The sequence below is a fragment of the Schistocerca gregaria genome, chromosome 4, assembly GCF_023897955.1.
Source record: "Schistocerca gregaria isolate iqSchGreg1 chromosome 4, iqSchGreg1.2, whole genome shotgun sequence".
NCBI lineage: Eukaryota > Metazoa > Arthropoda > Insecta > Orthoptera > Acrididae > Schistocerca > Schistocerca gregaria.
The window spans coordinates 13107000-13120000 of NC_064923.1; the positions used below are offsets into that span (position 1 = coordinate 13107000).

The window sequence follows — 13001 nt, forward strand, 5'->3', positions numbered from 1 at the left end:
CCTTACATTTCCGAATGCACAAAGTGTGTGGTTTAGTTTCCCAGTCTATATTTGGTAGGTCTCGTAGCAGGTTGAATGTATCAAATGGGTGGGAAAGAGCAAGGGGCAGCGTCTGTGTAGAACGAAAACACAACTCCTCATTGGTGTGAGCGTTTTGAGATGAGTCGTATATAAGTTACACTTGTTTGTCAGTGACCGTGTGGCCTAATGGATAAGGCGTCGGACTTCGTATCCGAAGATTGCGTGTTTGATTCCTCTCTCGGTCGTGTTTTTCCAGATCTGAAAAAGAAACATACCGTTTTAGTGTAGCACTTGAGCAGTACGAAACCGTGTGAATGTTGCTGTTGACCATTTTCTGCTTGGAGATGCTCTTCAGCTTAAAACACGCACAACAAGACCGGTGTTAACTAGCGAATTGGTTTGCATATTGCCGTCGCCGCGTGTTTTTGACTGGCACTTGCACATCTAAAATAACGTCGGAAAGTAACTCGTTCGGCTTATGAGTCACATCAAGTATGTGTGTTAATTTTGACGAAACTAGCTCTGCAGGTTGTCATGCAATTCTGTTACCTCTCAGAAATGATTATGAAATAAAAGTGAACTACGTGACGAGTGTGACGTTAGGAAAGCATTAGGCAACATGGGGAGGTTCTGTATGGGACCAATCAACCCAAACGAGTACTGTGTGACGTGCTAACCGGCATATACTCACCGAGGCAGCGCGGCTAGCTCAGTCGGTAGAACATAAGGCTCTTAATCCCAGGGTCGTGGGTTCGAGCCCCACGTGGGGAGGAACGGAATTTTGTTCCTCTGCAGATGTAACTTACCGTTTTTCTGATTAACGTGATGTAATGGAAATAGCAACTTTAAACTTTGCCTACGTCTCCGTTAGTCGCTACGAAACTGTATTTGAAGGTGAAGGTGATTTTGTAGACATGTGTGAAAGACATGTTCTGAAATGCAAGTGGTGTTATTTGGAGAGCACTTCGTTTACGTGTGAGATGTGTAGGCAAGCAGTAATGGGTCGCCATAGCTGCAAATATTAGACGGTAATATGAAGTGTTGTCAGCTGAAGTCTGATGATCCAGACGACCGTAAGGATGAAGTACGCAAAAGTACCGCTAGGCCGCGCCTCTTTAGCTCAGTGGCAGAGCACTGGTCTAGTAAACCAGGGGTCGTGAGTTCGATCCTCACAGGAGGCAGACGAATTTTGGATATCAGTTGCGCGTCGTGGCCTTATAGCAAACAGTATCTGGGATGACTAACAATTAGCGAGAGGCGTTTTATTAAGAATTACTCTCAGATGTGATTAAGGCGAATGGCGCAGATAAAGCATTTGCCAAAGCGGTACAGCATAAGGTGGGATGGGACAGTCTGAAATACATTTTATAGATGTATTTCTCACATATCTCAGAGCCTTCCGCGGTTGTCGTCGTCGTCGTCGTCGTCGTCGTCGTCGCCGCCGCCGCCACTTCTGCAGAAGTAGCAAATGGACATCGTAGCAAATGCGGCGAGGGACGCCCTGCCTTACATTTCCGAATGCACAAAGTGTGTGGTTTAGTTTCCCAGTCTATATTTGGTAGGTCTCGTAGCAGGTTGAATGTATCAAATGGGTGGGAAAGAGCAAGGGGCAGCGTCTGTGTAGAACGAAAACACAACTCCTCATTGGTGTGAGCGTTTTGAGATGAGTCGTATATAAGTTACACTTGTTTGTCAGTGACCGTGTGGCCTAATGGATAAGGCGTCGGACTTCGTATCCGAAGATTGCGTGTTTGATTCCTCTCTCGGTCGTGTTTTTCCAGATCTGAAAAAGAAACATACCGTTTTAGTGTAGCACTTGAGCAGTACGAAACCGTGTGAATGTTGCTGTTGACCATTTTCTGCTTGGAGATGCTCTTCAGCTTAAAACACGCACAACAAGACCGGTGTTAACTAGCGAATTGGTTTGCATATTGCCGTCGCCGCGTGTTTTTGACTGGCACTTGCACATCTAAAATAACGTCGGAAAGTAACTCGTTCGGCTTATGAGTCACATCAAGTATGTGTGTTAATTTTGACGAAACTAGCTCTGCAGGTTGTCATGCAATTCTGTTACCTCTCAGAAATGATTATGAAATAAAAGTGAACTACGTGACGAGTGTGACGTTAGGAAAACATTAGGCAACATGGGGAGGTTCTGTATGGGACCAATCAACCCAAACGAGTACTGTGTGACGTGCTAACCGGCATATACTCACCGAGGCAGCGCGGCTAGCTCAGTCGGTAGAACATAAGGCTCTTAATCCCAGGGTCGTGGGTTCGAGCCCCACGTGGGGAGGAACTGAATTTTGTTCCTCTGCAGATGTAACTTACCGTTTTTCTGATTAACGTGATGTAATGGAAATAGCAACTTTAAACTTTGCCTACGTCTCCGTCAGTCGCTACGAAACTGTATTTGAAGGTGAAGGTGATTTTGTAGACATGTGTGAAAGACATGTTCTGAAATGCAAGTGGTGTTATTTGGAGAGCACTTCGTTTACGTGTCAGATGTGTAGGCAAGCAGTAATTGGTCGCCATAGCTGCAAATATTAGACGGTAATATGAAGTGTTGTCAGCAGAAGTCTGATGATCCAGACGACCGTAAGGATGAAGTACGCAAAAGTACCGCTAGGCCGCGCTTCTTTAGCTCAGTGGCAGAGCACTGGTCTAGTAAACCAGGGGTCGTGAGTTCGATCCTCACAGGAGGCAGACGAATTTTGGATATCAGTTGCGCGTCGTGGCCTTATAGCAAACAGTATCTGGGATGACTAACAATTAGCGAGAGGCGTTTTATTAAGAATTACTCTCAGATGTGATTAAGGCGAATGGCGCAGATAAAGCATTTGCCAAAGCGGTACAGCATAAGGTGGGATGGGACAGTCTGAAATATATTTTATAGATGTATTTCTCACATATCTCAGAGCCTTCCGTGGTTGTCGTCGTCGTCGTCGTCGTCGTCGTCACTTCTGCAGAAGTAGCAAATGGACATCGTAGCAAATGCGGCGAGGGACGCCCTGCCTTACATTTCCGAATGCACAAAGTGTGTGGTTTAGTTTCCCAGTCTATATTTGGTAGGTCTCGTAGCAGGTTGAATGTATCAAATGGGTGGGAAAGAGCTAGGGGCAGCGTCTGTGTAGACGGAAAACACAACCCCTCAGTGGTGTGAGCGTTTTGAGATGAGTCGTATATAAGTTCCACTTGTTTGTCAGTGACCGTGTGGCCTAATGGATAAGGCGTCGGACTTCGTATCCGAAGATTGCGTGTTTGATTCCTCTCTCGGTCGTGTTTTTCCAGATCTGAAAAAGAAACATACCGTTTTAGTGTAGCACTTGAGCAGTACGAAACCGTGTGAACGTTGCTGTTGACCATTTTCTGCTTGGAGATGCTCTTCAGCTTAAAACACGCACAACAAGACCGGTGTTAACTAGCGAATTGGTTTGCATATTGCCGTCGCCGCGGGTTTTTGACTGGCACTTGCACATCTAAAATAACGTCGGAAAGTAACTCGTTCGGCTTATGAGTCACATCAAGTATGTGTGTTAATTTTGACGAAACTAGCTCTGCAGGTTGTCATGCAATTCTGTTACCTATCAGAAATGATTATGAAATAAAAGTGAACTACGTGACGAGTGTGACGTTAGGAAAACATTAGGCAACATGGGGAGGTTCTGTATGGGACCAATCAACCCAAACGAGTACTGTGTGACGTGCTAACCGGCATATACCCACCGAGGCAGCGCGGCTAGCTCAGTCGGTAGAACATAAGGCTCTTAATCCCAGGGTCGTGGGTTCGAGCCCCACGTGGGGAGGAACGGAATTTTGTTCCTCTGCAGATGTAACTTACCGTTTTTCTCATTAACGTGATGTAATGGAAATAGCAACTTTAAACTTTGCCTACGTCTCCGTCAGTCGCTACGAAACTGTATTTGAAGGTGAAGGTGATTTTGTAGACATGTGTGAAAGACATGTTCTGAAATGCAAGTGGTGTTATTTGGAGAGCACTTCCTTTACGTGTCAGATGTGTAGCCAAGCAGTAATGGGTCGCCATAGCTGCAAATATGAGACGGTAATATGAAGTGTTGTCAGCTGAAGTCTGATGATCCAGACGACCGTAAGGATGAAGTACGCAAAAGTACCGCTAGGCCGCGCCTCTTTAGCTCAGTGGCAGAGCACTGGTCTAGTAAACCAGGGGTCGTGAGTTCGATCCTCACAGGAGGCAGACGAATTTTGGATATCAGTTGCGCGTCGTGGCCTTATAGCAAACAGTATCTGGGATGACTAACAATTAGCGAGAGGCGTTTTATTAAGAATTACTCTCAGATGTGATTAAGGCGAATGGCGCAGATAAAGCATTTGCCAAAGCGGTACAGCATAAGGTGGGATGGGACAGTCTGAAATATATTTTATAGATGTATTTTTCACATATCTCAGAGCCTTCCGCGGTTGTCGTCGTCGTCGTCGTCGTCGTCGTCGCCGCCGCCACTTCTGCAGAAGTAGCAAATGGACATCGTAGCAAATGCGGCGAGGGACGCCCTGCCTTACATTTCCGAATGCACAAAGTGTGTGGTTTAGTCTCCCAGTCTATATTTGGTAGGTCTCGTAGCAGGTTGAATGTATCAAATGGGTGGGAAAGAGCAAGGGGCAGCGTCTGTGTAGAACGAAAACACAACTCCTCAGTGGTGTGAGCGTTTTGAGATGAGTCGTATATAAGTTCCACTTGTTTGTCAGTGACCGTGTGGCCTAATGGATAAGGCGTCGGACTTCGTATCCGAAGATTGCGTGTTTGATTCCTGTCTCGGTCGTGTTTTTCCAGATCTGAAAAAGAAACATACCGTTTTAGTGTAGAACTTGAGCAGTACGAAACCGTGTGAATGTTGCTGTTGACCATTTTCTGCTTGGAGATGTTCTTCAGATTAAAACACGCACAACAAGACCGGTGTTAACTAGCGAATTGGTTTGCATATTGCCGTCGCCGCGTGTTTTTGACTGGCACTTGCACATCTAAAATAACGTCGGAAAGTAACTCGTTCGGCTTATGAGTCACATCAAGTATGTGTGTTAATTTTGACGAAACTAGCTCTGCAGGTTGTCATGCAATTCTGTTACCTCTCAGAAATGATTATGAAATAAAAGTGAACTACGTGACGAGTGTGACGTTAGGAAAACATTAGGCAACATGGGGAGGTTCTGTATGGGACCAATCAACCCAAACGAGTACTGTGTGACGTGCTAACCGGCATATACTCACCGAGGCAGCGCGGCTAGCTCAGTCGGTAGAACATAAGGCTCTTAATCCCAGGGTCGTGGGTTCGAGCCCCACGTGGGGAGGAACGGAATTTTGTTCCTCTGCAGATGTAACTTACCGTTTTTCTCATTAACGTGATGTAATGGAAATAGCAACTTTAAACTTTGCCTACGTCTCCGTCAGTCGCTACGAAACTGTATTTGAAGGTGAAGGTGATTTTGTAGACATGTGTGAAAGACATGTTCTGAAATGCAAGTGGTGTTATTTGGAGAGCACTTCCTTTACGTGTCAGATGTGTAGCCAAGCAGTAATGGGTCGCCATAGCTGCAAATATGAGACGGTAATATGAAGTGTTGTCAGCTGAAGTCTGATGATCCAGACGACCGTAAGGATGAAGTACGCAAAAGTACCGCTAGGCCGCGCCTCTTTAGCTCAGTGGCAGAGCACTGGTCTAGTAAACCAGGGGTCGTGAGTTCGATCCTCACAGGAGGCAGACGAATTTTGGATATCAGTTGCGCGTCGTGGCCTTATAGCAAACAGTATCTGGGATGACTAACAATTAGCGAGAGGCGTTTTATTAAGAATTACTCTCAGATGTGATTAAGGCGAATGGCGCAGATAAAGCATTTGCCAAAGCGGTACAGCATAAGGTGGGATGGGACAGTCTGAAATATATTTTATAGATGTATTTTTCACATATCTCAGAGCCTTCCGCGGTTGTCGTCGTCGTCGTCGTCGTCGTCGTCGTCGCCGCCGCCACTTCTGCAGAAGTAGCAAATGGACATCGTAGCAAATGCGGCGAGGGACGCCCTGCCTTACATTTCCGAATGCACAAAGTGTGTGGTTTAGTCTCCCAGTCTATATTTGGTAGGTCTCGTAGCAGGTTGAATGTATCAAATGGGTGGGAAAGAGCAAGGGGCAGCGTCTGTGTAGAACGAAAACACAACTCCTCAGTGGTGTGAGCGTTTTGAGATGAGTCGTATATAAGTTCCACTTGTTTGTCAGTGACCGTGTGGCCTAATGGATAAGGCGTCGGACTTCGTATCCGAAGATTGCGTGTTTGATTCCTGTCTCGGTCGTGTTTTTCCAGATCTGAAAAAGAAACATACCGTTTTAGTGTAGAACTTGAGCAGTACGAAACCGTGTGAATGTTGCTGTTGACCATTTTCTGCTTGGAGATGTTCTTCAGATTAAAACACGCACAACAAGACCGGTGTTAACTAGCGAATTGGTTTGCATATTGCCGTCGCCGCGTGTTTTTGACTGGCACTTGCACATCTAAAATAACGTCGGAAAGTAACTCGTTCGGCTTATGAGTCACATCAAGTATGTGTGTTAATTTTGACGAAACTAGCTCTGCAGGTTGTCATGCAATTCTGTTACCTCTCAGAAATGATTATGAAATAAAAGTGAACTACGTGACGAGTGTGACGTTAGGAAAACATTAGGCAACATGGGGAGGTTCTGTATGGGACCAATCAACCCAAACGAGTACTGTGTGACGTGCTAACCGGCATATACTCACCGAGGCAGCGCGGCTAGCTCAGTCGGTAGAACATAAGGCTCTTAATCCCAGGGTCGTGGGTTCGAGCCCCACGTGGGGAGAAACGGAATTTTGTTCCTCTGCAGATGTAACTTACCGTTTTTCTCATTAACGTGATGTAATGGAAATAGCAAGTTTAAACTTTGCCTATGTCTCCATCAGTCGCTACGAAACTGTATTTGAAGGTGAAGGTGATTTTGTAGACATGTGTGAAAGACATGTTCTGAAATGCAAGTGGTGTTATTTGGAGAGCACTTCCTTTACGTGTCAGATGTGTAGCCAAGCAGTAATGGGTCGCCATAGCTGCAAATATGAGACGGTAATATGAAGTGTTGTCAGCTGAAGTCTGATGATCCAGACGACCGTAAGGATGAAGTACGCAAAAGTACCGCTAGGCCGCGCCTCTTTAGCTCAGTGGCAGAGCACTGGTCTAGTAAACCAGGGGTCGTGAGTTCGATCCTCACAGGAGGCAGACGAATTTTGGATATCAGTTGCGCGTCGTGGCCTTATAGCAAACAGTATCTGGGATGACTAACAATTAGCGAGAGGCGTTTTATTAACAATTACTCTCAGATGTGATTAAGGCGAATGGCGCAGATAAAGCATTTGCCAAAGCGGTACAGCATAAGGTGGGATGGGACAGTCTGAAATATATTTTATAGATGTATTTTTCACATATCTCAGAGCCTTCCGCGGTTGTCGTCGTCGTCGTCGTCGTCGTCGTCGCCGCCGCCACTTCTGCAGAAGTAGCAAATGGACATCGTAGCAAATGCGGCGAGGGACGCCCTGCCTTACATTTCCGAATGCACAAAGTGTGTGGTTTAGTTTCCCGGGTCTATATTTGGTAGGTCTCGTAGCAGGTTGAATGTATCAAATGGGTGGGAAAGAGCAGGGGGCAGCGTCTGTGTAGAACGGAAACACAACTCCTCAGTGGTGTGAGCGTTTTGAGATGAGTCGTATATAAGTTCCACTTGTTTGTCAGTGACCGTGTGGCCTAATGGATAAGGCGTCGGACTTCGTATCCGAAGATTGCGTGTTTGATTCCTCTCTCGGTCGTGTCTTTCCAGATCTGAAAAAGAAACATACCGTTTTAGTGTAGCACTTGAGCAGTACGAAACCGTGTGAATGTTGCTGTTGACCATTTTCTGCTTGGAGATGCTCTTCAGCTTAAAACACGCACAACAAGACCGGTGTTAACTAGCGAATTGGTTTGCATATTGCCGTCGCCGCGGGTTTTTGACTGGTACTTGCACATCTAAAATAACGTCGGAAAGTAACTCGTTCGGCTTATGAGTCACATCAAGTATGTGTGTTAATTTTGACGAAACTAGCTCTGCAGGTTGTCATGCAATTCTGTTACCTCTCAGAAATGATTATGAAATAAAAGTGAACTACGTGACGAGTGTGACGTTAGGAAAACATTAGGCAACATGGGGAGGTTCTGTATGGGACCAATCAACCCAAACGAGTACTGTGTGACGTGCTAACTGGCATATACTCACCGAGGCAGCGCGGCTAGCTCAGTCGCTAGAACATAAGGCTCTTAATCCCAGTGTCGTGGGTTCGAGCCCCACGTGGGGAGGAACGGAATTTTGTTCCTCTGCAGATGTAACTTACCGTTTTTCTCATTAACGTGATGTAATGGAAATAGCAACTTTAAACTTTGCCTACGTCTCCGTCAGTCGCTACGAAACTGTATTTGAAGGTGAAGGTGATTTTGTAGACATGTGTGAAAGACATGTTCTGAAATGCAAGTGGTGTTATTTGGAGAGCACTTCCTTTACGTGTCAGATGTGTAGCCAAGCAGTAATGGGTCGCCATAGCTGCAAATATTAGACGGTAATATGAAGTGTTGTCAGCTGAAGTCTGATGATCCAGACGACCGTAAGGATGAAGTACGCAAAAGTACCGCTAGGCCGCGCCTCTTTAGCTCAGTGGCAGAGCACTGGTCTAGTAAACCAGCGGTCGTGAGTTCGATCCTCACAGGAGGCAGACGAATTTTGGATATCAGTTGCGCGTCGTGGCCTTATAGCAAACAGTATCTGGGATGACTAACAATTAGCGAGAGGCGTTTTATTAAGAATTACTCTCAGATGTGATTAAGGCGAATGGCGCAGATAAAGCATTTGCCAAAGCGGTACAGCATAAGGTGGGATGGGACAGTCTGAAATATATTTTATAGATGTATTTCTCACATATCTCAGAGCCTTCCGTGGTCGTCGTCGTCGTCGTCGTCGTCGCCGCCGCCACTTCTGCAGAAGTAGCAAATGGACATCGTAGCAAATGCGGCGAGGGACGCCCTGCCTTACATTTCCGAATGCACAAAGTGTGTGGTTTAGTTTCCCAGTCTATATTTGGTAGGTCTCGTAGCAGGTTGAATGTATCAAATGGGTGGGAAAGAGCAAGGGGCAGCGTCTGTGTAGAACGAAAACACAACTCCTCAGTGGTGTGAGCGTTTTGAGATGAGTCGTATATAAGTTCCACTTGTTTGTCAGTGACCGTGTGGCCTAATGGATAAGGCGTCGGACTTCGTATCCGAAGATTGCGTGTTTGATTCCTCTCTCGGTCGCGTTTTTCCAGATCTGAAAAGAAACATACCGTTTTAGTGTAGCACTTGAGCAGTACGAAACCGTGTGAATGTTGCTGTTGACCATTTTCTGCTTGGAGATGCTCTTCAGCTTAAAACACGCACAACAAGACCGGTGTTAACTAGCGAATTGGTTTGCATATTGCCGTCGCCGCGTGTTTTTGACTGGCACTTGCACATCTAAAATAACGTCGGAAAGTAACTCGTTCGGCTTATGAGTCACATCAAGTATGTGTGTTAATTTTGACGAAACTAGCTCTGCAGGTTGTCATGCAATTCTGTTACCTCTCAGAAATGATTATGAAATAAAAGTGAACTACGTGACGAGTGTGACGTTAGGAAAACATTAGGCAACATGGGGAGGTTCTGTATGGGACCACTCAACCCAAACGAGTACTGTGTGACGTGCTAACCGGCATATACTCACCGAGGCAGCGCGGCTAGCTCAGTCGGTAGAACATAAGGCTCTTAATCCCAGGGTCGTGGGTTCGAGCCCCACGTGGGGAGGAACGAAATTTTGTTCCTCTGCAGATGTAACTTACCGTTTTTCTCATTAACGTGATGTAATGGAAATAGCAACTTTAAACTTTGCCTACGTCTCCGTCAGTCGCTACGAAACTGTATTTGAAGGTGAAGGTGATTTTGTAGACATGTGTGAAAGACATGTTCTGAAATGCAAGTGGTGTTATTTGGAGAGCACTTCCTTTACGTGTCAGATGTGTAGCCAAGCAGTAATGGGTCGCCATAGCTGCAAATATGAGACGGTAATATGAAGTGTTGTCAGCTGAAGTCTGATGATCCAGACGACCGTAAGGATGAAGTACGCAAAAGTACCGCTAGGCCGCGCCTCTTTAGCTCAGTGGCTTAGCACTGGTCTAGTAAACCAGGGGTCGTGAGTTCGATCCTCACAGGAGGCAGACGAATTTTGGATATCAGTTGCGTGTCGTGGCCTTATAGCAAACAGTATCTGGGATGACTAACAATTAGCGAGAGGCGTTTTATTAACAATTACTCTCAGATGTGATTAAGGCGAATGGCGCAGATAAAGCATTTGCCAAAGCGGTACAGCATAAGGTGGGATGGGACAGTCTGAAATATATTTTATAGATGTATTTCTCACATATCTCAGAGCCTTCCGCGGTTGTCGTCGTCGTCGTCGTCGTCGTCGTCGTCGCCGCCGCCGCCACTTCTGCAGAAGTAGCAAATGGGCATCGTAGCAAATGCGGCGAGGGACGCCCTGCCTTACATTTCCGAATGCACAAAGTGTGTGGTTTAGTTTCCCAGTCTATATTTGGTAGGTCTCGTAGCAGGTTGAATGTATCAAATGGGTGGGAAAGAGCAAGGGGCAGCGTCTGTGTAGAACGAAAACACAACTCCTCAGTGGTGTGAGCGTTTTGAGATGAGTCGTATATAAGTTCCACTTGTTTGTCAGTGACCGTGTGGCCTAATGGATAAGGCGTCGGACTTCGTATCCGAAGATTGCGTGTTTGATTCCTCTCTCGGTCGTGTTTTTCCAGATCTGAAAAAGAAACATACCGTTTTAGTGTAGCACTTGAGCAGTACGAAACCGTGTGAATGTTGCTGTTGACCATTTTCTGCTTGGAGATGCTCTTCAGCTTAAAACACGCACAACAAGACCGGTGTTAACTAGCGAATTGGTTTGCATATTGCCGTCGCCGCGGGTTTTTGACTGGCACTTGCACATCTAAAATAACGTCGGAAAGTAACTCGTTCGGCTTATGAGTCACATCAAGTATGTGTGTTAATTTTGACGAAACTAGCTCTGCAGGTTGTCATGCAATTCTGTTACCTCTCAGAAATGATTATGAAATAAAAGTGAACTACGTGACGAGTGTGACGTTAGGAAAACATTAGGCAACATGGGGAGGTTCTGTATGGGACCAATCAACCCAAACGAGTACTGTGTGATGTGCTAACCGGCATATACTCACCGATGCAGCGCGGCTAGCTCAGTCGGTAGAACATAAGGCTCTTAATCCCAGGGTCGTGGGTTCGAGCCCCACGTGGGGAGGAACGGAATTTTGTTCCTCTGCAGATGTAACTTACCGTTTTTCTCATTAACGTGATGTAATGGAAATTGCAACTTTAAACTTTGCCTACGTCTCCGTCAGTCGCTACGAAACTGTATTTGAAGGTGAAGGTGATTTTGTAGACATGTGTGAAAGACATGTTCTGAAATGCAAGTGGTGTTATTTGGAGAGCACTTCCTTTACGTGTCAGATGTGTAGCCAAGCAGTAATGGGTCGCCATAGCTGCAAATATGAGACGGTAATATGAAGTGTTGTCAGCTGAAGTCTGATGATCCAGACGACCGTAAGGATGAAGTACGCAAAAGTACCGCTAGGCCGCGCCTCTTTAGCTCAGTGGCAGAGCACTGGTCTAGTAAACCAGGGGTCGTGAGTTCGATCCTCACAGGAGGCAGACGAATTTTGGATATCAGTTGCGCGTCGTGGCCTTATAGCAAACAGTATCTGGGATGACTAACAATTAGCGAGAGGCGTTTTATTAAGAATTACTCTCAGATGTGATTAAGGCGAATGGCGCAGATAAAGCATTAGCCAAAGCGGTACAGCATAAGGTGGGATGGGACAGTCTGAAATATATTTTATAGATGTATTTCTCACATATCTCAGAGCCTTCCGCGGTTGTCGTCGTCGTCGTCGTCGTCGTCGTCGTCGTCGTCGTCGTCGTCGCCGCCGCCGCCGCCACTTCTGCAGAAGTAGCAAATGGACATCGTAGCAAATGCGGCGAGGGACGCCCTGCCTTACATTTCCGAATGCACAAAGTGTGTGGTTTAGTTTCCCAGTCTATATTTGGTAGGTCTCGTAGCAGGTTGAATGTATCAAATGGGTGGGAAAGAGCAAGGGGCAGCGTCTGTGTAGATCGAAAACACACCTCCTCAGTGGTGTGAGCGTTTTGAGATGAGTCGTATATAAGTTCCAATTGTTTGTCAGTGACCGTGTGGCCTAATGGATAAGGCGTCGGACTTCGTATCCGAAGATTGCGTGTTTGATTCCTCTCTCGGTCGTGTTTTTCCAGATCTGAAAAAGAAACATACCGTTTTAGTGTAGCACTTGAGCAGTACGAAACCGTGTGAATGTTGCTGTTGACCATTTTCTGCTTGGAGATGCTCTTCAGCTTAAAACACGCACAACAAGACCGGTGTTAACTAGCGAATTGGTTTGCATATTGCCGTCGCCGCGGGTTTTTGACTGGCACTTGCACATCTAAAATAACGTCGGAAAGTAACTCGTTCGGCTTATGAGTCACATCAAGTATGTGTGTTAATTTTGACGAAACTAGCTCTGCAGGTTGTCATGCAATTCTGTTACCTCTCAGAAATGATTATGAAATAAAAGTGAACTACATGACGAGTGTGACGTTAGGAAAACATTAGGCAACATGGGGAGGTTCTGTATGGGACCAATCAACCCAAACGAGTACTGTGTGACGTGCTAACTGGCATATACTCACCGAGGCAGCGCGGCTAGCTCAGTCGGTAGAACATAAGGCTCTTAATCCCAGGGTCGTGGGCTCGAGCCCCACGTGGGGAGGAACGGAATTTTGTTCCTCTGCAGATGTAACTT

At 46.1% G+C, this 13001-nt stretch overlaps 8 non-coding genes across 8 annotated transcripts; all 8 read left to right on the plus strand.

Moving 5' to 3' along the window:
* Positions 1–1130: 1130 nt before the first annotated feature.
* On the plus strand, positions 1131–1202 carry Trnat-agu (transfer RNA threonine (anticodon AGU)). Its single transcript has one exon. It is a non-coding gene; the product is annotated as a tRNA-Thr (tRNA).
* Positions 1203–2655: 1453 nt separating this feature from the next.
* Trnat-agu (transfer RNA threonine (anticodon AGU)) lies at positions 2656–2727 on the plus strand. The gene has a single exon. It is a non-coding gene; the product is annotated as a tRNA-Thr (tRNA).
* Positions 2728–4165: 1438 nt separating this feature from the next.
* Positions 4166–4237, plus strand: Trnat-agu (transfer RNA threonine (anticodon AGU)). The gene has a single exon. It is a non-coding gene; the product is annotated as a tRNA-Thr (tRNA).
* A 1447-nt stretch (positions 4238–5684) lies between these two features.
* Positions 5685–5756, plus strand: Trnat-agu (transfer RNA threonine (anticodon AGU)). Its single transcript has one exon. It is a non-coding gene; the product is annotated as a tRNA-Thr (tRNA).
* A 1450-nt stretch (positions 5757–7206) lies between these two features.
* Positions 7207–7278, plus strand: Trnat-agu (transfer RNA threonine (anticodon AGU)). The gene has a single exon. It is a non-coding gene; the product is annotated as a tRNA-Thr (tRNA).
* Positions 7279–8726: 1448 nt separating this feature from the next.
* Positions 8727–8798, plus strand: Trnat-agu (transfer RNA threonine (anticodon AGU)). Its single transcript has one exon. It is a non-coding gene; the product is annotated as a tRNA-Thr (tRNA).
* Positions 8799–10238: 1440 nt separating this feature from the next.
* Positions 10239–10310, plus strand: Trnat-agu (transfer RNA threonine (anticodon AGU)). The gene has a single exon. It is a non-coding gene; the product is annotated as a tRNA-Thr (tRNA).
* Positions 10311–11763: 1453 nt separating this feature from the next.
* On the plus strand, positions 11764–11835 carry Trnat-agu (transfer RNA threonine (anticodon AGU)). Its single transcript has one exon. It is a non-coding gene; the product is annotated as a tRNA-Thr (tRNA).
* The last annotated feature ends 1166 nt before the right edge of the window (positions 11836–13001 follow it).